Below are 26920 nucleotides of genomic sequence, written 5' to 3' on the forward strand. Positions count from 1 at the left end.
CCTCCGTTAACGTCAAACTTTCTTAAAGGATCCTAGTCAACCACGCCCCTGTCTTTGCTATATACGGGCAATTGCGGAGAAAATCGTTCATATTACATTCAATTGCTGGCTCGTCAACACTTTTTACCAGCGGCATGAAGAAAGGATTCGCAAAAGGAGAAGCGTTTTGTAGCCACCTAAGACCAAATCTGGCGCGCTCCACTTTTAATGAAAACGCACAGAGCTTCAAATACGCCAAAAGGGAATATAGGATACCTGAAAACGTTCTGGAGAAATATATACCAGGAGTTATCTGCTCCAGTACAGAAAGGTCACCAAAAAACAAATAAAAAAGCACAAAGAAGAAAATATTGCTTTACTTAACCACGAAAACATAGTGATGCGGAAAGGGCCCCTTATTCAAACCAACGCACTTATTCGCAGAGGAAGGTCATTAAATGATGTGTTGGTCAGAACTAATCTTTAAAGACAGAAGTTTAAAAACGCTTGCGGATGGTAAGAGTGTCACGAGTCGCGCAGGTTTCTCAGTACTTCAAGTTTTAACTGGTCACTTGCCTCTTGTGACCTGCACCTCGTGCAAGACATATCCACGCTTTAATGTGGCCCAATCTCTGAAAATTGGCTATTATTTAGACTTTCGATGTTAGGATCAACCCTTCTGCGATTAGGTAGGTTGAATTTTTTCGTCTGCTCTGCGGCTTTAGGCTTTCCATGTGGAGAAACGCGAGATGCCGTGTAGTAGTAGTATTTACTGCTGTCGGGATTTACCTAGTTACTGAATGTGCTGGAGATACGCACAATTGTAGCAGAAACAATGCTACATGCACAAATACCGAGGGATCGTTCAACTGCTCCTGTAAGCAGAGGTTCATTGGAAATGGACACAAATGCAAAGGTAGAATTTTCGAAACACCGCATTAAAAAACAATCCATTCTATGTTTGAATCTTCTCAAAGCTCTGTAAATTTTCATCGGCTTGCTTTCTGCTTGTTTCCACTTTCGGATAGCCTAACAAACGCTCCATATACAATTATCTTTTAGTCATAAGACAAGGTAAAATTTTTGGGTTTCAAGCAAACAGTTTTTTTGGGTTTCAACCACGCCCCTGTCTTTGTTATAGACGGGCAATTGCGGAGAGAATCGTTCATATTACATTCAATTGCTGGCTCGTCAACACTTTTTACCAGCGGTATAAGGAAAGTATTCGCAAAAGGAGAAGCGTTTTGCAGCAACCTAAGAACAAATCTGACGCGCTCCACATTTAATGAAAACGTACAGAGCTTCAAAATACGCCTAAAGGGAATATAGGATACCTGAAAAAGTTCTGGAGAAATATGGGTCTGGAGTTATCTGCTCCAGTAGAAAAAGGATACTCAAAAACAAATAAAAAAGCACAAACAAGAAAACATTGCTTTACTTAACCAAAAAAACATACTGATGCGGAAATGGCCCCTTCAGTCAAACCAACGCACTTATTTGCAAAGGAAAGTCATTAAATGATATCTTGGTCCGAACTAATCTATGAAGACAGAAATTTAAAAACGCTTGCCGATGGTAGGAGTGTCTCGAGTCGAGCAGGTTTCTCAATACTTCAAGGTTTAATTGGTCACTTGCCTCTTGTCACCTGCACCTCGCGCAAAGCATATCCACGCTTTAATGCAGCACAATCTCTGCAAATTTACTTAGACCTTCGATGTTAGGACCAACCTTCCTGCTATTCTTAAGATTGAATTTGTTCGTCTGCTTCGCCTTCCATGTGAAAAAACGCGAGATGTCCTTGATGGTCCCTGTTACAAACCAAAATTTCTCAAGAAAATTGCGAGAAATCACTAAAACAACTACCTGGAATAAACCGCTGATAATTTCAGAAGACTGCCACGAAAATTTAAGATCTTAACATACTCAAATCGCTCAGATACACTTGGATAATAGACCACGATGGAAATGTCAGGAATTTAGATGACATAAAATGGCGGACTAAGCGCGCAATGACCAGTGGTTGTTAGGTTCCTTTGAGATCAGTCTGTCATAGATCACAGTCCCACCCCCACAGCTCCATAGTTATTCCCAATTACGGTCATGGTTGCAGTGTATTTTAGCATTGGTTTGCAGCTCTCAGTATTAGCTTTTGAGACTCCGAGAGAGTTGCCTGACATTCTCTTCGTTCCCTCTCTCCTTTTTCCTTGTAATTCGATATTGGAATCTTCAGAGACATAAACATTGATCTTTAGCTATGAAGCGTACCTTCCTTTTAAATTTCTAATTTCTGAGATCAAATTCCTCTTTGAAAGTTTAAACGGCTCGAATTGATAGGCAACGTACGCGCGTGAGCCCGAAAGGCGCCTTGAATGGTCAAAAAGTTGTGTGGTAAGGATTTTAACGAAGCAAAAGAAACCTTACCCTGACAATTAACGCAAAACTGAAGTTACCTTCTCTATAACCTAGCATTCCATGCCGTATTTACAAACCTTGGTGCGAATGGAAGTCATGGTCCATCAGCGTCAGGTAGTCCCTACGCTGGTCAAGATCATTACCGACAAGTTACGATAACGAACGGTATTCAACAGTGGACCGTGCCGTGCACTGGCTACTACAGAATAGAAGCCATAGGAGCGACAGGAGGGTGTGATTATTGGTACCCTAAATTTTTTTTTGTGGAGGCACAGGAGCAAAACTGATAGGAGAGTTCCGCTTGAATATGAGTGAAGTCATACAAGTGCTTGTTGGCCAAGAAGGAGGGAACAATATCAACGCATGGGGTTCAGGAGGCGGTGGAGGTACATTTTTAGTGAGGGGAAATTCCACGCCATTGATAATAGCTGGAGGTGGAGGAGGCGGGCCGAGAGCTACATATGGATATGGAAGATGCAATGCAAATACAGGCACAACAGGGAATGCTGGTTATACATCATGGCCAGGGGGAAGAAACGGAACTGGTGCTCATCAGACTGCTAGTGTGTACTCAGGTAAGGGTAAAGTTTGTTAACCCATAACACTTATCGAAAAAGCTCATTCAAATATTTGCTCGTCAGTCTCCGCCCTCAACAGTTATGAAAAGGTAATCAATATACTTTATTATGAAAAGATTGCGATAATAATAATAATAATAATAATAATAAAGACTTTATTTAAAGAGGCTAACACTTAATAGCCAAAGGCTTATAAACTTGTGGCTCTCAGAAAATAAAGTTACAAACTATAAATACAAATATAATATAATAAAAGTTAAAAACCTAAATTCGTGAGAGACGCGAATAGTTGAATTACAATAGTATTAAAACTTCCGTAAAATATAGATATAAACAGATATAAAAGTTAAACCCTAAAATGGTCCAAATGTTGCTGGGCTGCGAAGATCCTTTTAAATAAATGGGTTTTTGAAGACTTAACGGAGTCTGATTTTCTGATATTTAGAGGCACATTATTCCAAAGTCTTGTTACAGCAAAAGAACGGCCTCCTTCATTGTCACGCTTATAATAAGGACACAGAATTATAGCTAGCACACCGCGTGCTTCTGATATGTTGTGTATTGTTAATCGTTAAGTGTTCATTGAGATAGTCCGGAAGAGAGCCATTTACGCTCATATAAAAAATAGCACAATTTTACTCTGTTCATTCATCCCAAGGTATTCATCCCAGCTTATAAAAAAGGTGTCACAGTGGGTGTTAGGCGGACGGCATATAAAATGATTCTGGCCGCACGCTTCTGTAATTTAAAGACTCTGTAAAGTGATTCCTTGTTACATGATGACCAAATGACGTCAACATAACTCATTACTGGGTGAATAATGGCATTGTAGAACAGCAATCGCTGTTGAAGTGACAGAAAGGTTCTGACCTATGCACGAGGCAAGCTTATCGCAAAAATTTTCAAAATGACAATCAAATATGTGCCTTCTTATTAAAAAACTGGTAAATTAAGATAATAGTATGTAAACACAGTCGTGATTTCACGCTTTTTGTGCTTTGCGACACATTTAAAAGCATTTCAAACTCAAAGCTTTTGCAATACTTGCAAAGCAATTTTAAGCACCAATAACAAATTTTAGAAATGGAGAAAAAAAATTGCCAAGTTTTGATTTAGGGTGTAGCTTTCCCTTACCCTCTGAGCTCAAGAAAAAAAAAAGAAAGAAAAAGAAGAACTTCGGCGCTGTGACTGCCTTGGTGATCGTGAACTGGATGACTTCGACGAGGGAGCTCATGCAAAAACGAGATAACAAGTAGAATCTTATACTGAAATATAAGGAATTATACCACATGTGTACGGTCCTGGTATTTTCTTAGGGTACCCTGACGTGTACTAATCATTATACGGACCTTACACAACCTTATATTTACCGTATACAACTGAGTACACAGCCTGTTTACGCCCCAAGGAAGGGTCCGTATATAGAGTTTTTTATACAGTGCAACGGCCCAGCCGTGTTGACTGCGCTATCGCTCGGTCAATGCAGCAAGGCCTCAATTTGAGATCTTCCCGTAGCGACCTCACTCTCATTTATCTAGATGTTACTATCCACCTTCGAGCAGGCGAAGAGAAAAAATCGCGCGACAAGAGTTTAATTTTTAACTGTTTTCCGATATATCAACAAAAATAATTATTTTGTTTGTTTTTTTGTTTGTTTGTTTGTTTCTTTGAACTTTACGCTTAAATAATCATTCATCCCAGTGTTGTGGCTCGGAAAATGTCCACCACCATTCACCTCCACTTTGGTGAATGATTATTGAAAGTAATGAATGATTTCTAAAATGTACTACTGACTTATCCAAGACCAATATCGAAACAAATGCTTTTAGTATACAAGGAAGTGTATTTCAGAGTTTAAATACTGATGAGAACAACAAGAGTCTTTGAAAGAAAATCACCATTTTTTTCTGAAACTGTAACTGGAGCTAGGCTTGACAAAAACATGCTCCTATATATCATTTGAAGCTAATCAACGAATGACCCTAAAATTAATTAACTTTATTTTAAAACATCTGCGAAACTAAACGGGTAACTAATGCAATTTAAGAGGCTGTCTCTCTTATTTCCACCCGGTCAATTTTATGTCAAAAATAATTTTGCCTGAAACTCTGTTAACAGAAAGACTTTACCTAGGAAAGAACTAAATTAGATTTGGTTTGATTCGAAATAATTTTCTGACTGCATTACGAGCCATAATTATTCCCCAGTCCGTAGGGACCGTCGCAACGTCTCGAAAATTGAAAAATAGGCATATTTTGTAACGTTGTAAGATATTTGATTCGCATAGTTAAGCCACAAAATTTATATCAGATTGCTTAAAAACCTTTATTGTTTGCCAAGAAAGTAAGAATTTGCCCTCTCAACAAATTTGAAAAGGCGAATTTTAGCATATTCTGACCACTAGAAATCGCCATCGGCCGATGGCCGTGAATAACCTTGATTTAGACGCGAAGTTTTGGGACACAATCGACGCGGAACCGAGAGAAGCAAGCTCAGGATATTTGAAATTGATTTATTAATTATATGATATCAAACTCCAGGTAAAAGCATTTACCACGAATCACGATGGATGCCGCCTACTTTTCGAAGGCAATACCTAGCTATTTGTTGAAGTTATCATGAATTTCACCAATTTGGTTATTAGAAAAATTCTGAAGTGAGCCATGAAGACGGGCTGCAAAGCGGGTAAGCTGTATTTATGACGAAATCTGCTCCAGTGGTTCGATTTTGGTGTAGGCGAAAAAATCGCGAATGCTCGTACATGTGCTGATTCAAACGGTCATAACTTTTGAAAAATCGAAATCGTACAAGGGTTTTTGCATATTTTTGCCTATAAAGGTCTAAACTTAACGGCTGTGTAGGATAGAATCGTCAACCAGGTCCCAAATCCCAAAACTTAGCGTCTAAATCAAGGTTATTTACGGCCATCGGCCGATGGCGATTTCTAGTGGTCAGAATATGCTAAAATTCGCCTTTTCAAATTTGTTGAGAGGGCAAATTCTAACAGTCTTGGCAAACAAGAAAGGTTTTTTTAAGCAATCTGCTATAAATTCTGTGGCTTAACTATGCGAATCAAATATCTTACAACATTACAAAATATGCCTATTTTTCAATTTTCGAGACGTTGCGACGGTCCCTACGGACTGGGAAATAATTATGGCCCGTAATGCAGTCAGAAAATTATTTCGAATCAAACCAAATCTAATTTAGTTCTTTCCTAGGTAAAGTCTTTCTGTTAACAGAGTTTCAGGCAAAATTATTTTTGACGCAAAATTGACCGGGTGGAAATGAGAGAGACAGCCTCTTAAGTATAACTGGTGAGGTTTTGCAAAACTTGGGTGCCCAAAAAAAACAAGTCTAGGAGCCGAACTTTGCACACGCGGAGTCTTTCATAAATAAGAGTAAGGTAATCTGTAATGCAGAGCATTACAATGATTCATTAGGCTGGTGACAAATGCAAGGATGAGACTTCGTTAAATCTTCTCTAAATTATTTCCTAATTTCACCGCTGTGAAATAATTAGTAAACATGCTGCATTGCAAATCCGTTTGACCTGTTGGTGCGTAGACGTAATAATTCCAGACAACAGCATCTAAGATTCCAATCGATTTTTGACGCAATAAAGGGATATGGGGTTAATACTACTTTTATTAAGGATGTGAAGGATGCATACGAGTATAAAGAGATAGCTTGCTTGCTCGTCAAATAGATAATATAGTCAAAATATAGCCAAAATATACATGAATAATTTTCCTGGCGTTGTTTGACTGAAAGGTCATGAAAAGCATGTCACTTGAGGACAAAGCGAACAATTAGAATAACGTCCACAAGAAACCCAAATGACAACAAAAAAAAAAGATAGCCCAATTGCGTGCTCGATACAAGCACTGAGATAGACGTATCATAATGGTTTTTTCTTTCTTTGTTTTATTTGACTTTAGATATTGGAGGTGGCGGAGGTGGGTTTTACTCCAGTGGTGCAGGAAACAGAGACAGCGGTGGTAAGGGCTTTCTTCAGGGCGGATTGGGTGGACAAGTTTCGTCCAGTTCTCAAATGGCGGGGTTTGGTGGATTTGGTGGTGGGGGTGGTGGGGGTGGTTGGGCCTGGTCACGTTTTGGGGGTGGGGGAGGTGGTGGAGGTTACTCTGGTGGGAGTGGTGGAAGGGCTTCCTGCGGTGGTGGGGGAGGATCTTATAATGTCGGGAGAAATCAACAAAATAACTTGCATAACCGGACATCTTCTGGTCATGGTTTGGTAGATATTACGTTTTTGGGGAATCATTGAACAAAATGCAAGCATAAGCCAATCGATACTTTTATTCAAATATGCTTCTACAATTGACGTATTACATTCCTTAAATCACTTATGTGGTAAAACACATCTCCACAGCCACCAGAAAACCGTGATCTAGCTGCCTTTTGACCTTTAGGTATAGTTGGTTGGTCCCATTTAATTTCTCAAAGGAGAAGTATGCTCCAGAATCCACGGAACTGTTATCACCACCATTGTTTGACGTGTTCTGAAATTTCAGAGAGTAACCATATTTTTCGAAAATGGTGTTCAAATGTATAGAGAATTCCATTTTCATGAAAGACTCGGTAATTTAGCCACGCATTAACCTGCATACTTTTCCATGAGCTTGTTAATGCTATGGCAGCTGAAAAACTCGTTCATTTCACAAAAGTACTTTTCACATAATAAATTTGTATTTCCTTAAGGACAAGATTTTAGGCGTAAGTAGGTGGAATGATCTGGGGCAACGGATAGTAATACAAACCAGAACGCCTCATGCGATATGAAGTAACAAATAAGTAATTTAGGAGAAAACAAAATTGCAAGGAACCCGATAAATCTCCTTGAGGATCTTTAGAAATCAACTTATTCGAACAGAGTTGGCTGTGTAATAAACATTTTTCCGATCAGTTTGTCGCTACTAGGATAGTACTGGGTCAAGCTCTTGAAACAAATTGATGTACCTCTAAAAAAATGTATATATCTCATTGGTTATTTGCATTCTTTAAAACTGTTATCGAGTATCTAAGATATTATTTACTGTTTCGGGTGTGAGTAAGCATGAACCTTTTTCGGCGGCAGTAGTGGTCGTACATTCACCATGTTTCCGACCAATGTGATAAGACCATATAAAGAGAATTTCGATGTTTTCGGTAAGGTCGAACACTTAAGAGAAATTGAGGTAATTCCATAGTTTGACAGTGTTTTGCTACAATGCTGTACATCGACCATTTGAGCTAATTTAAAAATACTATTTGATATACAATATATCATTGTTGTACTTGCGATGAAGTATAATTATAATGGATATTGATGTTAACTGATTTCATCGGTCGCTCGACTGATTAAAGTGACTCAGAATGGTTTATAAACGACCAAATCATAATGAGACTCATTAAGGTTAAGATGATTGGCCCAAACTGGTTATGTAGTGGCCATTTGTACAATATTATATTGATGTACCCGTAATTTGAATTATACAAGCAGTTAGAGTAAAATGTTGTGAGTAATAAAACATTATCACAAGTCAAAATGTTGTGAGTAATAAAGCATTATCACAAGTCTGAACATCATTGGACAATAAAGATTGAGTTACAGTTTTCATTTTAGCTTGATATTATTAAAAATGTAATGTACTACCGTTTTTTGTAAAGGGGTAGTAATGGCATTAAGATTTTGTCACTCGTGATTAAAATACTTCAAATTTCTCTTAAGTTAACACTTTTTGACAGACGAGTTTGTGTGACCACTACTTTTAGGGTCAGTAATGTAAATTATGTCGTCATTTGAGCATAAACAAGATGCCCTCCGTTTCTTTTTAGGATGACGTACGTTGTAATAAAACATGTTTGTCAACTACGTTTGTTATAAATTTATTTTCGTCCTCATTCATCTAGCTATTGTCAAAATCTTTCTAAAACTGATGCTCGAGAAACACGATGCTACAACTTACAAAAACTGTTTTTTCGCGATGTTTCCAACTTTTGTCGTTTCTAGCATTCAAAGTTCTACTCTGTCGATGTGTTGGGTTATGACATAAAAAAGTTCGTCCCCCTTCCCCACCAGATTGCCCCATCAAATAAAAAAAATTCACTAGTTTGCTAGTTTACCATTTCAACCCCTTTCCCTCTTACAAAAGTTTTTTCTCTTACGAAATCCTAATAACTTCTACAAACATGCAAATTTCGAGCTCCCACTAGACTGCTTGAATTTGCTGGTACACCAAGTGGCTTTAAACTCCGGCTTTGATGAACATCAAGGGTATTTAATATCACACAAATAGTCGATGATATGCCGGAAATAAACAATTCCTTTAACAAGGAACTAGAGGGAATTGCGGTGCATGATTTTCGTCGATAATAATTGTCGAGAGAGATTGACCGCGTGTTTGGTGTAATGCAGAACTTATGATTATTGTGACGTCTGCTGCATAACAACTCTTTACACCCTAAAATCAGGATGCATATTCCCCATACTGACCTCGATGCATTTCTTTTAGTACTTACAGGGGGAGTTTGTCTAACAATCAAGAGCTTGTTGAGTTCGTGACTGATCATTTTCTTCATTTCATGACCTTAATGTTTGATTCAGACGCTTATCACTGTCAGGGGTCAAAGGGTAAACGCCCAACAAGAGGTCGGAAATGAGAGATCCTTCCACTTCCCAACAGATGAGTTAACTTAAAAATGTACTCTGAACAATAAATCTCCCGGGCGCTTAGTTAATGAATTATTCAATGGTTAGATTTTTACTCTTCTTAAAGCAATAAGCAATAACACCCTTCCTCTAGACACCCCCAAACCAAGAGATTATAAACACTCTCGGCAAAACCTACAACAAAACAACTATTGTCTGCGTCCGAAAAAATTATCAGTCGCCTTCCGCTTTTAGGGAGATATCTAGGAAAGTAGAGTAGTCTTCTTTTCATACCTTATATCTAATGCATTGGCAACATGTTTTTCTCTGGTAAATTATTTTGATCGCTGCGCAAGTGAGTTTATCATGTGTTCCTCAACATGAGTAAGTTTATCATGTGTTTCTCAACATGAGTAAGTTTATCATGTGTTCCTCAACATGAGTAAGTTTATCACGTGTTCCTCAACATGAGTAAGTTTATCATGTGTTCCTCAACATGAGTAAGTTTATCACGTGTTTCTCAACATGAGTAAGTTTATCACGTGTTCCTCAACGTGAGTAAGTTTATCACGTGTTCCTCAACATGAGTAAGTTTATCATGTGTTCCTCAACATGAATAAGTTTATCACGTGTTCCTCAACATGAGTAAGTTTATCACGTGTTCCTCAACATGAGTAAGTTTATCATGTGTTCCTCAACATGAGTAAGTTTATCGTGTGTTCCTCAACATGAGTAAGTTTATCATGTGTTCCTCAACATGAGTAAGTTTATCGTGTGTTCCTCAACATGAGTAAATTTATCATGTGTTCCTCAACAGGAGTAAGTTTATCATGTGTTCCTCAACATGAGTAAGTTTATCATGTGTTCCTCAACATGAGTAAGTTTATCACGTGTTCCTCAACATGGGTAAGTTTATCATTTGTTCCTCAACATGAGTAAGTTTATCATGTGTTCCTCAACATGAGTAAGTTTATCACGTGTTTCTCAACATGAGTAAGTTTATCACGCGTTCCTTAACATGACTAAGTTTATCACGTGTTCCTCAACATGAGGAAGTTGATCATGTGTTCCTCAACATGAGTAAGTTTATCACGTGTTTCTCAACATGAGTAAGTTTATCACGTGTTCCTCAACATGAGTAAGTTTATCACATGTTCCTCAACATGAGTAAGTTTATCATGTGTTCCTCAACATGAGTAAGTTTATCACGTGTTTCTCAACATGAGTAAGTTTATCACGTGTTCCTCAACATGAGTAAGTTTATCACGTGTTCCTCAACATGAGGAAGTTGATCATGTGTTCCTCAACATGAGTAAGTTTATCACGTGTTCCTCAACATGAGTAAGTTTATCACGTGTTTCTCAACATGAGTAAGTTTATCACGTGTTCCTCAACATGAGTAAGTTTATCATGTGTTCCTCAACATGAGTAAGTTTATCATGTGTTCCTCAACATGAGTAAGTTTATTACGTGTTCCTCAACATGAGTAAGTTTATCACGTGTTCCTCAACATGAGTAAGTTTATCACGTGTTCCTCAACAGGAGTAAGTTTATCATGTGTTCCTCAACATGAGTAAGTTTATCACGTGTTCCTCAACATGAGTAAGTTTATCATGTGTTCCTCAACATGAGTAAGTTTATCACGTGTTCCTCAACATGAGTAAGTTTATCACGTGTTTCGCAACATGAGTAAGTTTGTCACGTGTTTCTCAACATGAGTAAGTTTATCACGTGTTCCTCAACATGAGTAAGTTTATCATGTGTTCATCAACATGAGTAAGTTTATCACGTGTTTCTCAACATGAGTAAGTTTATCACGTGTTCCTCAACATGAGTAAGTTTATCATGTGTTCCTCAACATGAGTAAGTTTATCATGTGTTCCTCAACATGAGTAAGTTTATCACGTGTTCCTTAACATGAGTAAGTTTATCATGTGTTCCTCAACATGAGTAAGTTTATCATGTGTTCCTCAACATGAGTAAGTTTATCATTTGTTCCTCAACATGAGTAAGTTTATCATGTGTTCCTGAACATGAGTAAGTTTATCATGTGTTCCTGAACATGAGTAAGTTTATCATGTGTTCCTCAACAGGAGTAAGTTTATCATGTGTTCCTCAACATGAGTAAGTTTATCATGTGTTCCTCAACATGAGTATGCAAGTCCAAGGTTCTTACAAAAAGCTGCGCGCACTGAGTGCAGATTGAGTGGGATGACTTATTGAATTTATTTTGACTACTTGTGACTATCACAAGGTTCTTATATGGGACGACAATATCACCCATTAGGAGCGCTCATGAACGTGTCTTATACATTCCTTGGTTACTAATTATATCTATAAATCACTATTGACTAAGAACTGCGAAAACCCTAAGTTTATTGAGTCAAGTCTTCTTAATCATTCCACTAATCTAACAGTTGCTTTTTTGTTAAGCATGAATAGACATCTAAGTGTTAGAGGACTCTGCTAGTTGCTTAATGATTAATGAACTTAACACAACTCCTTTGAAAGAAATAAAAATATGTAAAGAGAAGTCTAAAGCATCTAAACTATAAAATGCTTGCAGAACACATCTGATTTTCTAAGTTGCCATGTTTTTCTCTTTTTATTTATGATTGTGAAAAAATCCCAATATCGTATCATCACGTCTTCCTAAAGAATGGGATAGTTAAATTTGCTTTTGTTTTGTTTTTATTCTGTCTTACAGATTTGAGTAAGTCAGTTATAAACATTGATCTTGGATGAATGAATATGTCAACAAAAGACAACCGTATTCCGCTGAAATATGTTTTAAGATTGTAAGAAATGAGTGTAACAAAATTTCTGTTTAACACCAGACTAGGGTAGTGGAGAGTCTCTTTTATGGTCTTTTAAGGCCGTTTTAAAAAACGGCCTTAAAGTTTAACCGTTAGGCGTAAAGTTGACAAATTTTAACCGTTAATCGAAAAAAAAGTAGTTTCTGTCCTGAGGCGTGCAGAAATATTTTTAAAGAAAAGATATATCGCACTTCAAAAGGTATGATGAATGTTTCAAAAACGAAAAGAGCATGGATTGTGCGATAAACAAGTAAGTTCTATAAGTTCGCTGGATTTACAACAAACAAAGCTGTCGTCCAAACTGTCGTCCTCTTTTCTCTTTAATTTCTGGTGCATTTTCAATCATGATTGAACAAATCTCGCATTATAGCTTGTTCTCCCACCCAAGTCACCCAAATGTCAGTCTATGAAATTTCTCTTACAGAAAAGGACGAGCCAATGCTAATGACGATGCGATTCTGCATTGTAATTGTACTGTGCATGTGCTACGTGTACGAAGTTTTCGCTCAACAATGCAAGGAGGATGAGCATGCCATTTCTGGTATGATGCTACGAGGACACACCTTCAGGACAATGAGATCATCGATTGCATTTGAATGTCATCAGGCATGTTACAATGATTTCAGGTGTCACAGCTTCAACTACGTCATTTCAGAGGAAGTATGTGAACTAAACAACCGGACTAAGGAAGCCAGACTAGAGAACTTTGTGGCAAATTCTGAGAGATATTATGTTAGGAGTAATACGAAAAGAGGTGAGTTTCAAAAAAAGGTAGCCTTAGCACTGGTGCTCATTTGAAGTAATTTGAACCTGATAAAACTATTCTCCGTCCTCAATTCCTCTTGGCTCCATTCCTGAATTTCCAGCGGAAACGTGTAAAGAGATAAAAGCAAGCGAAGAGGGGAAAGCGACCAATGGCAGTTACTGGCTTGATTCCATTATAAAGGGAAAACACTTCTTGTTCCTTGCGATATGGAAACAGCAGGTAACAAAACTCAATTGGCCGTACTCGTTGACATCAGAGTAGTAAAACTTGATAACGCTCTTATTATAATGATAAAGTAGAACCATATCAAGTTGTTTTATCCTACAACCTTTGATCCCTTTCAGTGAAATCCAAATCACAACCACCACAAATGGGAGAAATATCATCAACAATCTTCTATTCCTTGTTTTCGCTTAAATTTACTGATTTGATTAATTATTTATCAACTTATTTATTTATTTGTCTATTTACTGGTAGTTTTGATATTTCATCACAAAATATGGTGAAATATCATAATATGATGCATAATATAGCGATTATGCACGATTACGTTATTTACCAGGAGCCCATAAGGTAATGAGCTTCTGCATTTACTGAAAAATAGCGGTCCAAGCCTACTTTGTATTAAAATTTTCGGGAACTTTTCTCCACCTTGTTGTTTTTATGTGGGCAACCTTTGATTTCAGTGGTTCGGAAATACTTTCGAATTCAGACTCATGAGAGTACACCGTGAAAACGAGGTTTGGGGGTGAGAGTGGATATTCTGACGTGAACATGCACAAGGCCTATTTTCAATTAGTTTTTAATAAGTACAGTACATCCAATTATTTGTTGCTAGATGCTGATGAATGCAAGGCCTCATTACCTGTCTGTAACACGAATGCCATTTGCCAGAATACCCTTGATTCATATATTTGTGCTTGTAAACCTGGAGTTATCGCAGATGGAAGAATTTGCACTGGTAAGAGGATTTAAAATTACTGTAAGTACTGTAAGTTACAGAACCTTACTTTTTTTTGCTCGGATTTATGACCATCTTTGTGCCTGGGCCATAAAATCGAGCAGAAAAACAAGTTTTGTAGCTTGGTTTGCGGAACACTATCCGAAGTGAGGGGTATTCACAGTTGTATAAAAAAAGCGATGTTACACTTTAAGTAGCAATTACAAGGAAACCTCAAAAGAAAATGCCGTTAAATACGTAGAATACATGTGTCAAAGCCTGATTACCAGCGCAACGAGCGTGTTGAAATAATATATACAAAAGTTCTGAATTTCCATTTCTTCCAGCTTTACCATCTTGCGAAGCGTTAGGAGCAGAGGATCCAAACATCGTACCTGACGCCCAAATCACTGCGAGTTCCAATTATCTCAGCTGTTATCCACGCAAAGGACGGCTCAATGGAGACAGCGGTTGGTGTCAGCAGTCTTCTAAAATCACTGATAACTATATACAGGTTGATATGGGAGCAGGGCGCACAGTATGCGAAGTCACCACACAAGGAAAGGCAAACGGATCGTTTACAAAAAGCTACAGGCTCTCGTTTTCTACTGATGGCACCAGTTGGACTACATGTAAAGAGCAAAACGTCGAAAAGGTACGACACATGACGGTCACTTTTTAGTACGCTGTCAATTTTATCTCTTCTTCAAGCATTTTCTAGTCTTAGGTTTTTTCTGTGCGCATGCGCAGGCTGAGAGAGGATTTACCGGTTAGTAATAGTTAAAATTGATGTAGGAATAATAAATAACGCTCAGGATAAAGAGTAATTTCAGTGATCTCCAAAATCTGGAGTTTTTCACATTTTTTTCAAATAAAAAATCTTGTCCTCTCCTCCATCGGAAACATGTAGAAAAGTGGTACGGTTCCGCTGTGTCCACAGGGACGGAAATATGAGTAGATGTCATGATTCTGTCTACGTGAACACATGTTAGCCGTTACGTTTCCGCAATGGAAACAAATGTTTTAGCAACATTTCCGTGACCGGAATTTTGTTTTTTCGTCCAGTGATATCAGCGAAGGGGTTAAATGAGATCTCAATGCATATCAAGAAAATAAATTTTTTTTCATTGCAGATCTTTGAAGCGAATTCAGACTTGAATACCATTGTAAAACATATACTGAATAACCCAGTCCAAGCAAGATACACTCGATTTTATCCGGTCACCTTTTCTGGGTACCCTTGTATGAGGATCGAAGTGTTTGTGCAGTGATTGAGAAAATCAACAACAGGGCAATGTTTCTGCATGAACCCTCCTTAGTCTTGTATAATGGAATGGTACAAGTGTTGGTGAATGCTTTAAACAGCCAGAAATGGCCTAACTGTGGAAGTATTGAAAAGTTTTCAACCGTTTCTTGCGTATAGCAGGTAATTTGGTGTTAACAACTGGGTTGAAAACGTAAATTAGCCACCGTAAAGGGTAAAAAAGCTGACGTTTCGAGCGTTAGCCCTTCGTCAGAGCGATAATCGCTCTGACGAAGGGCTAACGCTCGAAACGTCAAAGGGTAAAAAAGCTGACGTTTCGAACTTTAGCCCTTCGTCAGAGCGATAATCGCTCTGACGAAGGGCTAACGCTACGTTTTCAACCCAGTTGTTAACACTAAATTACCTGCTATACTCTCCCACCGACGCAGCACCACAGTTTCTTTAGAAACTTACCCCTTTATTCATTTGTCGTTTCTTGCGTAGTTTACGGGCCGTTTCCCGAAGGTTCCGATAACTTAACTGGCCCCGAGCTCTTCTGTTTTTATTCAAGATGGGGGTTTTGAAAATGTAAGCTACAGAAAAAAATGGGCTGATTAGAGTATTAGAACCTGCCGTGCTAATCTTAAAATTCTGATTAAAAAATATTGCCACGGGTCCGTTAACGGAACTTTTGAGAAATAGGCCCCTGGACCCGAACCGAATGTGTGCATGAAACGCACGTCGCATGTATTACAGTGACAGTTGTTGTTTTAAGTTAATATTAAGTAAACATGAGAATTAATGTTCTTGTCATCTCAAATAAAAGATTTTTTTATTTGCTTTAAAAGTTCCTCACTCAAGCCAGTAATTTCTGTAAAAAACTGTCTTCCCTTGTCGTAACAAAAAAAGGATCGAAAGACAAACGAAAATATGATGTATTCGCAAGCAATGGACACAATTCTCAGTTTTAGGAATTAGAACCGGTTAGGAAAAAAAACATGTTCTTTTATGTTTCATGCCCTTGAAAATATATATTTTTTGACTCGTTTTAGTAGTTGAGATTAATTTGTTAAGAAAGTCTCAAAGATGGCTAGCCGTATAGTTTGGACGAGTGACAGAATACATAAGCTTCTCTTGTAGCATTGAAAATACCTCAGAAATAATTTGAAACGCAAGGCTATCGCCTTTTTTGCGAAAGTACCTGCTTCTCATCGATGTCAATCATTTGCCATCGCCAAGAACTTTCTTATGACCACCATTGAAAGGACGAAGGGGAGATGTGTCAGTTAAAAAAATCATGACAAGTGTTGCAATTTTCTAGAGACACATAGCCACTCAATGGTTTTCTTCAATTCAAGTCTGTCAAAATATCAACTAACTTGAAGGAGTTCGTAATGATACTTTAAGCGTCAGAGACAATCAGGCTCTTTTAAATAGAATGAATACTCCAAAAAAAATCATGGGATACACAAAAACCCAGGGGATATACCTGTTCGAAAGGCGGGTTACACTGATCTAGGATTAAAAGTTCTGAAATCCCTTGTTTGAAAGTGTATATTATGTGAACGTTTTCAGAGGATGCCTCTTAGTTCAAATAAAAGTACTGAGGTATGAGCGGTGCTACTCAACGAAGAACAGTGAAAAGAGATGATGTTTTCCGTCTGGCCCTCTTACTTGGCCAGTAAGTACATAGAAAATTCTTATACTTCGTGCAGACCATAATGATGTGGACAACGAAGAACAGTGAAAAGAGATGATGTTTTCCGTCTGGCCCTCTTACTTGGCCAGTAAGTATATAGAAAATTCTTATACTTCGTGCAAACCATAATGATGTGGACACGATAGAGAAAGCCTCAATTAGTTATCAATTACGAGGCAGTCAAGGTTATGTCAAAGCAGAAGTTCCTTATTTTCCCACACTAGAAGAGTTTTCAAATGGATGGTAGGTTTTTCAAGTAAGAAAAAGAGGAGTATGAAAGAAACCAATAAGGTTGTTCGTTTTGATTATCGGAAAATAAAGCGTAATAGTCTATTAAAAAGATATACGTTTGCGAAAGTTTGCAAAGAAAAAAAGAGTTCTCTGTATTCTTTATCCAAAGTACAGACCGTGCAAGTGTGTACTCAAGTTATGACCTGCTAATGATATGCTACGAGATGCAGTAACAGAAAACACATCTTGTATTCACTTTTCACATGTGAGATTTTACCAAACCACAAATCGACAGTGATAAGAGGATTAAGAAAGAAACATATTGAATAAGCATATGAAAAACAAACAAACAAATCTGCGCGTTCATCTTCTGTCTTTGTCGTCACCACCAGACGAATCTTCCCCTACCTAAGACGAGTGTATGGAATTCATCAACAATATTTCCTTTATCACCTCTCACTTAAAGTGCTGTCCATAAGCATTCGACGCTAGCCAAATCCATCTGGGGCGCGTATGCGCGTGTCAAGTGACCTATATTGATACCGTTGCATGATAGTTTCTAAGGTAATCTTCCTGATTGACAGCCACAGCGAATTCGAACTACTGAGTTGGATATCATATCATCAAGGAAGCTTATCAAGTTTACAAGGATACTTCACTTGTTCTTAGAAAAGGTCTTCTTGGCTGTTAGCGCTTTGTCATTCTAAATAAAAAGATTCAAGATAGCAGGAGGGGGGGAGAGAAACTTGTTAGTTACCAGATAAACGCAACTTTTGAAGGACTGGTAACATGCGGATTAGGTTCGATTCTTCTAAGTGTTTTTGACCTTTTTGCTGCATCGATGATTTAAACTAAAATAGAAAATTATCGGGAGAATCAGTCATCCTTAATACCTGAAGGCTTTTTTTGAAGGAACTTCTTTATTAAAACAGAGGTTGGGACAGGAATATAAATTTACTTCATTACTCGTTACTTGTAATAAATCTCGTTTCTCGCTACGAATCTCTCCGAATAAGGGTACCCCGAAACATAATCGTTATTTAGGTACTCAGGTATTGCATAGTGGAACTTCTAAAAACACACGCGATTATAATCCTTAACTGCATGAGGAAGCACGCGACTGCTTGTTTAGAACAATTATATAGGGCAAAATTTCATTTCATTCATAAGGTCAAAAACGCGCACGCTGATTCGCAATTTCGTAAGAGGCCATTTCAGTGTTCTTTTAGCGTCAATGAACTGTAAACCGAACGAATCAGTTGACTGAAATTTTGTCCTTAAGAAGGCCAAAAACGCGCATGCTGTTGCGTAATTTCGTTTGTTTGTTTAGCGTCTATGAACTATAAAGTGCACGAATCAGTTGACTAAAATTTTGTTTGTACAGCAACGCAAAGGTAATGAAACCATCCCCCCCAAAAAAATAAATTCACCATTCTGTTATGTTAAGTTAGGTTTTCATAAATTTTCAATTTCAATTAATTTTTCTTCCTATTTTAGAGGAGTCTTAACTACAAAAGACTTCTCTCTGAGCAAAAATTGTTTACAATCTTTATTTTTAACGTATTTTATCAATAATTTTGTCAAGGGAGAATTTTTTGTCAGTGGCGAAAAGAAGTCTACAAAGTCTACAAAGTCTACAAAGACCTGTCATCTTCAGATCACATCCTGTACGTGATATCGAGAGATAACAGGTTAATTGATTAAGCTTGCTAGAGATCCTGTAAGTATGCTTAAAGATACCTCAATTGCAGTTCAAGTTGTATTCCAATCGTGGAAGGTCATTTTTAGAAACTCTCGTCGTATTTGCACGCGTAGTTAGAACCAGGAAATAAATCAAACCATAAACAACGTTTTTATTGTCATCATTTTATTTTTAGATAAGGCTCTTCTCAAAGACGGTAGAATAGACACCAATTAATCTTGAGCGACTAAATCTTGCTCGTAAACGGACAGTGAAAATCCTAAAGGGGGTAAGTTTCTAAAGAAACTGTAAGACTGCGTCGGTATTAGAAAATAACTTGATTTTATCAACTGATTTGATAGTGCATGTAAATCAATCATCGTAAATAGTTTTTACAGCTGACGTTTTGAGCGATAGCCCATCGTCATTCGCTCTGACGAAAGGTTAGCAATCAAGAGGTCAGCTTTACAAACCATTTACGTTTAGGTTTCGTTGCTAAGAGGACGTAAAAATCGGTGTTTCACGTTTTAGTTCCGTATGGGACGGCTAGGAAATTTACAAAGTTTTAAAACACACGTGTTTCGCCAGTACTTTGCTCCTTTGATCTCTTTCATTTATTCTTATTACAGATTCACTCAACTAGATTACAAATAGACAATGAATTAGATTTATCACTACAGTAAAGAAACGTTGTGAAGGAGACAACCAAAGGCGCTGACGCACCATGTCAGGGATGTCCTACTAATTAAGGTGTAAGAAAAGTATATACAAATATAGAAATAAAATTTCTAATTGTCCTCAATAAAATTTAAAACATTCCTTTTAAAGGCTGCAATACTATTTGATTCTTTAATATGATTAAATAAACTATTCCATTAATTCATTAGCTTAGATCCAAGTACCGCAAAGGGAATGGAAATCGCTATGCAGTTGCATAGGGAGCTGATCAAATCTGATTTTGTACGACATATGATGTTTAGTGAAATATCCAAGTTCCTGTTCGTCTTAACCGATAACAACTGTTATTAGTTGGTTCATAACTGAATTTCGAAAGAAGGATTGCTGTTAATCTCTAATGAACCTTTTCTTTTCTTCGTAAGTGACAATGAAGAAGCCAATCATATGACATCTTATCTTCACTTGGGAAAACCAATGCCGACAAACGAGGCACAACGCACCAAAAATATCGCATGAGGAGAAACGGAACTGTTCGTGCGAGAGACGGGGAGCGGGTCGCGAGACAAAACAAGGCATGCAAGAAGCTACATATGACTCTATGACTGTCTCAGGGGTTTACAGTATAGTTGTGACTGCAAGGAAACAAGTCTTGACACACTCTGTCGTCAACTTTGTGGGGTCACGCAATTTTTATCCGCTCGATGACTTCCTCTCGATAGGAACCTTGTGATCGTAACCCTACAACTCCCATGAGTGACCAAGACAGAATTTCTCCTTAGAATATCAATACAATATCAACCAGATGAGTACTGAGAATATAGAAAAATATCAATTTGGAGATAATAGGTTGATCCAATACTAAATTCTCTGAACTAACATTATAAGAATTGCATCGTTGACATTAAGGAGAATTACAAATTTGATCTGGGAGTTAAAGGGTTAAACAATAATGGAGGTCGCTTCGTCAGCGCCAGTATCGAAATTAGCCGTAGAGTGCAAAATTTTGTTGGAGTGTTCTATGACGCTATGTTGAGTTATGGCTGTAAATGCTCTGAAATGCTATTTGAAGTTGAACGTAAGGGACAGAAATTCAGTCGTTACGAAACAAGACATTAATTAGATCCGAAAAAAAGCCATTACTTGGAACGTTTCCAACTTACTCAGTTCAGACTTTGAACCTTTGAAATCTCGATTTTTTAATTTTACATTTTAATCAGTATAGGCACTTCACGCCAACGGACTTCTGCAGTTTATCTCAATTATCGATCGCCTTCTAAATTTGGGGGAAAGGCATATTACTGTAAGTAATAATAATAACTTTATTTATATAGCGCTCGTATCCTCAGTTACGATAACTTTTCACAGTGTGATGTCTTTCTTTACACCCCTTGTCATTTGGGTTGTTTTCCTCTCCTTTTCGAAATTAAATTATTTTACACGCAAATAGGAACGCAGTGCTTACAAAAATAGTTTTGTGAGGTCTTATGAGGTTAAAAAAGAAGATTTGAGTGTTGAAAAGACGAGATTGCGATTCGTTTTTGAATGCGAAGCCTTCAAACTTGCGCAATAATTTGCTGCTAAAAATGACGATTTGAACGGAATTTTGTTATTTGTATTTTTCTCTGAAAGAAAAAGATATTTTGTCGAAAAAAGTATCCAGTGATTTTAGTTATAGTCTAGCCTATCTAATATTAAAATAAGAAAGAAATCGAATTTTTCGCACTTGCCGCGAAATTTAGAATTTGTCTGATTTTTACAGACAAGCGCTCTTAAGTGATTTTCTTAACTGCAAGGATCGCTTTCATATTTGTTTCTTCAACCGCAGTTCATATCATATATTTGCAGTCATTTACTCACCATTCAGAGGGTTTACTTAAACCAAGAGAATGACCAGCCCAGCGCGTAGAACGCTGCACCGGTATCGCAAAGGTGATCGTATCAAGAAATGAGCCATTGTTGTGGGTTAAATTCGACTTCACAAGTTCAAACAAAAGCCTTTTGTTGCGACATGCTATGTCTTGACCAACCCTCCCTGAGTAGCAAGTGACCTTGAACAAAAAGTAACTCCCTACTCCTCCCCAGGGTAAGATTTGACATACACGCGCTTTCGCTAAGTATTCAAATTTCGCGCTCGTGCAGTAATCGGCTATGTTTGAATTTAACTCGTGAATTTCGCTATTGTAATGGCAGCGAGTTTGAATTTCCCTCGTGAATTAATAAGCCATTGTTTGGCTCTAAAGCTATTGTTTCAAGATATCCTTTTATGGATATTTGAGATACTAAACAAAGGGCATTGTCTTTGAATTTGACCAGCTTTTCTTGATACGATGGGTTCTAATCCCGCACGGGCCTGAATTTTTCTCAGGTCTTATTTTTACTGTTATTTAAGTAGTATTCATAACTGCGAGGATCACTTTCATAATCATTTCTTCAACCGCAGTTCACATACTGGTATATATGATTTTCATATATTTTCAGTCATTAAAGGGGCCTTTTCGATGAGTGATGATTTTCTCAATCAGTATTGATCCGTTGAAACCTTTGCTTACCGTCAGGCGTAAGTTTTTTTCACTAAAACGGTGTTACTGTTCGTTTTAGAAGTTTTAGAAGTTTTAAAACGGTAAAAACGAACGATAAAATCCGACGTTTCGGAGTAGTCATGACTCCATTATCAAGGTAAAAGTTTAAAACATGCAAATAACAGTATTTAAGCGATGTGGCGCGAAAAATTAACATAATAGGCGCTTAAATACTGTTATTTGCATGTTTTAAACTTTTACCTTGATAATGGAGTCATGACTACTCCGAAACGTCGGATTTTATCGTTCGTTTTTACCGTTTTATCTTTTAAGAAATCTCTTTTAGAAGTTTTGCACGAATAACGTACGCTAGTCACAGTCACGACTTCCTTCTGTTTAACTTCGATCACGGAAAAGCGTATTAGTAAAGACAGGTCAGTATTAAAGAAACGAATGGCAATGTCAACAAAAGCATAAAAAAACAAAAGGTGACGGCAATCCCATAGTTCCATAACAAGTAAAATAAAGAAAAATTAACTGCTGTTGAAGAGAATACTTCTTCCGAGGCGAGAAACTCTTCTGAGGAGAAAATTCGCCTCTCGTTCTAAAGATGGAATCTCGTCAACATCATATGCGGTCTCCTTGTCGGCCGATTCTTCATCACTGCTTGGGGAATCGTACTCTGACATCCCATCTTCCTCTCGAGTTCAGAGCGTTCTAGGCTGACCGGCTCACCCGGCTGAATTTCTCTCTGATAGAGGTACGATGAGAGAGTTCCAGCTCTCCTGTCTGATAGAACGCTGACGCACTGCAGCACCAAATGTTTGCCCCTAGTCCCTCATCTTCTGTACGCTTTGTGGGGCCATCGGTACAGGTGGTAATGGTTAAATTACTGATATGGCTGACAGGATCATAGTACATTCGAGCACAGCATACCGAGACTATAGTAGGCTGCCCAATGGTTTGTCCTCTCTAATACTTCCTTGGCTGCGTTTTCAAAGTTTCTCGCGTAGTTCAACAACTCAGCAGGTTAAGAGAGTCATATCCGTATAATTCTGAGATTTGCTGGAGGTTTTCAAGGCCGTAATTAGACATTTCAACACACAGAACAGTCTGAGATGACACGTTACCGTGTGGGCCATAAAGGGTTTTTGTTAAATTGGCAACCTCGCTTCTAAAAAGCAAGACTTTCTCTTCTAATAAGCACCCAAGACCTAACTTCTCGCTAATGAACCAAGGAAGGTAAAAAAAATATATTTCATAGCTCCTGGAAACGGTAATTTTTTCGAGAAAAAAAAATCACTCGAGATGATTCTGTATTCACTGCGCAAACACCTCACCCTCATACAAGGGAAATAAGCAAAAGTGACAGGATTAAAGCGAATGAACCTTGCGTGGACTGGATTATTCAGTGTGTGCTGTACCACGGTATTCAAGTCTGAAAAATCTGCAAGCACAAAATGAAATCCAGACATCACATGTCGCATTGTAATGGCCTGAACAAAAATTTGGCAGATTTGTTTTGTCATCGATCCCAATTAATTATTATTTTCTATCTTAAAGCAAGTCAGTCGTACACCACCCAGAATCACCCTCCCCTCCCTCTCTACAGCAACTCCCTTAAATTACACCTCATGAAGCCACGGATGGTGAGAGCGGATTCATTTCGGAGTCAGTCGGTGACGATTTCATTGACATAACTTTTTATTGAGTGGCTGAGTAATTTTTCCAATTTGAGATGTCTGAAAAATGGTTTCTCGTCGATGGAAAAGATTCACGGCTCTAGATCAGTTTTACCGCTTTTTTCAGATTGTGTGCCATAGAAATGCTAGAATGAATACCCCTCATAATATCGGTTAGTTAGTACGTGTGCTATGATTGGTCAAAATAGCGCACTCAATTGCATTAAATTTCTAGCTAAATTCAAAAGTTTATTTGAATTGATATCTCCCACCCTTCATTTGAACCCAGAGATGTAAAAAAAGAATCTTGGTTACCTCCTTTTTATTAGTCTGTATCGAGCCGAGCCACTACCGCTATCGACAGAACACATTATAGACTTAATGAACCGTTGCAGCTTAACGTCAACTTACTTTCAGCACAACGGTAAACACTACAAACAGTTACGCGGTACAGCTATGGTGTCTTCAGCTTCCGTTGTTGTAGCAGAAATTGTTAAACGTTAAAGTGAGAGACAAAACCAAGAACCATACTGTAAACCAAAAGCAAGCAAAGAACAAAACCAGAATTAGACACAAAAACAAGTGAAAGGCAAAAGAAAAGTTCGAGATCAACATAAATAAACAAGAACCGGGAACAAAAAAAAAAATAATAACCATAAGCCTGATTGCAAAGCCGCTACGAACGAATCTTGTATTCGACCACACTCCATGCCAAGGGGAATATTGCCAGCGTCGCAACCCGAGGTACGTCTCTTTTCTCCTAAGCAATCGGCACCGTCATTTTTCGGTCTTGGGAGCAATCTCTTTCTCTGTGTCGAAACGGCAACAAATTGCCATCCGATGGGATCTGGCAAGAACTCCAAGCAAACCAAGAGCTCCAGTTTCCGTCAATAGGTTTTGGTTTATCGCCCCAATTAGGCCAAGGCCATACACAAACACTTTGATTTCACGAACGACTGTTCTTCATGTCACACACACGTGGCGATCGTAATCGTTCAAAAAAAATCCAAATGAAGTCCACTCTACCTTGACGAGTTTCACCAGTTTGGAAACGAATTCGATCTAGAATCTTAAGGAAGGATAAAACGTTATCGGATAAACACTGAAGTGGCCTTCAGCGCTCAAATCGTTGTTTACTAATGTCGGTGTTTTTTTCAACTGTGAGTACAAAAACGTGTAAAATGTGAGACGATGGATCCGAGACTTCCGGTTTTAGCCCAGGTCATTTCCGCTTTGTAGCCAATTAGTACCCAGGATGCATAATGGGCTTGTAAGAATGGCGGATAAAGCGAGACGAAAGTTCATCTGAAATAATGAGCTCAAACGGAAAAGATTACTGAAGAATCTCGGGCTTGGCGAAGCCTCTTGTGGGGTGTAAAGCAGAGGTGAGATTTTAAGCGACACATTGTGTTCAGTACGCCTAAGTAGCACGAGTAGTTAACACCAGTAAGTTCGTTTTAACAAAGTCAGGTTCAACATGTAAGACTTGGTTATGAAATGCCGGTACATGTAGTTCCTAAGGTTTGTAGCTAGGGACTCATCTAGTGTATACTCACATTTAATTCTGTAAGCATTGCTCGTATTAATCTTAGCCGTGACAAATTACCCAAACGGAAAGTTATTTGAAACCTAGAATAAAAAATTGCATGGAAGGCACATGAGGTTTAGTTTGCTTATTTTTAATTAAGCTTAAATAATGCTGAGGAGTTACGTTTGTTTTTCTCCGCGGCAAAATAGCGATTACACGTAGTTGCTGCTTAAAATGAATTTTTCAGGACAAAATTATCTACAGATTTCTTTTGTTATCGTTTTGTTTTTGCCTTGTTTTGCTTTGTTGTGTTTCGATTTACCTTCTAGCAAAGTGCAACTTATGATTAAATTAATCAAGTGTAGAATAGATTCTTTGGTTCACCACTGAAAGGAAATAAGCAAAGTTTTAGTGAAAGACATATTCCTTTTTGATGACAGCTTAGCAAATGATCACAGTGTGATAAAGGTTTGATAAAAGTATTGTTAAAGACTACTCACATGTTAGCTGTTAAAGCACTATGGTAGTGTGATATCTGGGAAGATTTCTTTGCCACTGCACTTTAGGATTACAGAGAGTAACTTAACTGTTCAATAAGTGTCTTCTTCTGAGTTTCAAATTTGGCAAAGGGTACAATTTTGCCTCCTAATATGACTTACTTAACCCTTTACACCCTAACATCAGTATGCATATTCTCCTTACTGTTCTTTATATGATTCCTAAGGTGCTGACAAGGAGAATTTGGTCACTGATCAAAAGTTTCTTTCATTAGTGATCATTTCCTCTATTCTCATGACCTTGATGTGTGATTCAGGAGTGATTTTGTAATGAGAAATTAGATGCTGGTCACTCCAAGGGTTTAAAGGGTCAAGGGTCAAAGAAAAGAAGGAAGCTATAAGAAATAAATGAAAAGTACTGTTGCTGCCAAAAATCTCATTGACTTAATTAAATTTGTATACATTTTGTGTTTCCATTGCATTTTCATTAAGTTTTTTTGTTTTCAAGTCTGTTACTTTCTTTGATTTTCTGTTACTTTTTCTGCTCAATTTACCTATGTTTGTATCATTCATATAAGTTCTTTACTGTAAATTTTATTCATTCTGATTTATAGTTTAACTTTGCTGGCTCATTATTCTGAATCTCATTAAATGGTTCTCACTGTCTTTAATCAGGATCTTGTACAACATTTGTTTGTGTCTTTTGTTCTCCTTTATTTTGTTTTCTTGTTTGTTTATTTCTGAAAAAACTTTTTATTTGTGGTTTTATTTTAGCAACCACTTCGATTATTCACCTTGCTTTGATTCTTAACTTTTTTTATTTTGTTTGGAAGGATATTAATCCTTCAACTCTTAAGATCTCATTAGTGATTCTCCTTCCTGTCTGCCATATAGTTCTTGTGATGTTAATTTGGAGAATTTGGCAGTGGATCAACTAATAATCCCCTAATTGATATTTGTCTTTATTCTCATCACTTGTCTGCTTGATATTGTAATGACATTGTTAGGAGAAATTCTGTCTT

General features: G+C 37.7%; 1 protein-coding gene across 15 annotated transcripts in view; it reads left to right on the plus strand.

Annotated features, from left to right (window-relative positions):
* LOC113683152 (uncharacterized) overlaps positions 1–26920 on the plus strand; it is a 230415-nt gene that overhangs the window by 185040 nt on the left and 18455 nt on the right. The window contains exon 1 of one of the 15 annotated variants that reach the window (XR_016186263.1): positions 25111–25258. The exons of 11 other annotated variants lie outside the window; for them this stretch is intronic. The gene's annotated coding sequence lies outside the window, so the exon portion shown is untranslated. Of the gene's footprint in view, positions 1–25110; positions 25259–26920 lie in introns of those variants that run through there. 3 more of the 15 variants (XR_016186113.1, XR_016186121.1, XR_016186126.1) reach the window with 3 other exon arrangements.

Source organism: Pocillopora damicornis, chromosome 1, assembly GCF_964200805.1.
Source record: "Pocillopora damicornis chromosome 1, jaPocDami1.2, whole genome shotgun sequence".
NCBI classification, from domain to species: Eukaryota; Metazoa; Cnidaria; class Anthozoa; order Scleractinia; family Pocilloporidae; genus Pocillopora; species Pocillopora damicornis.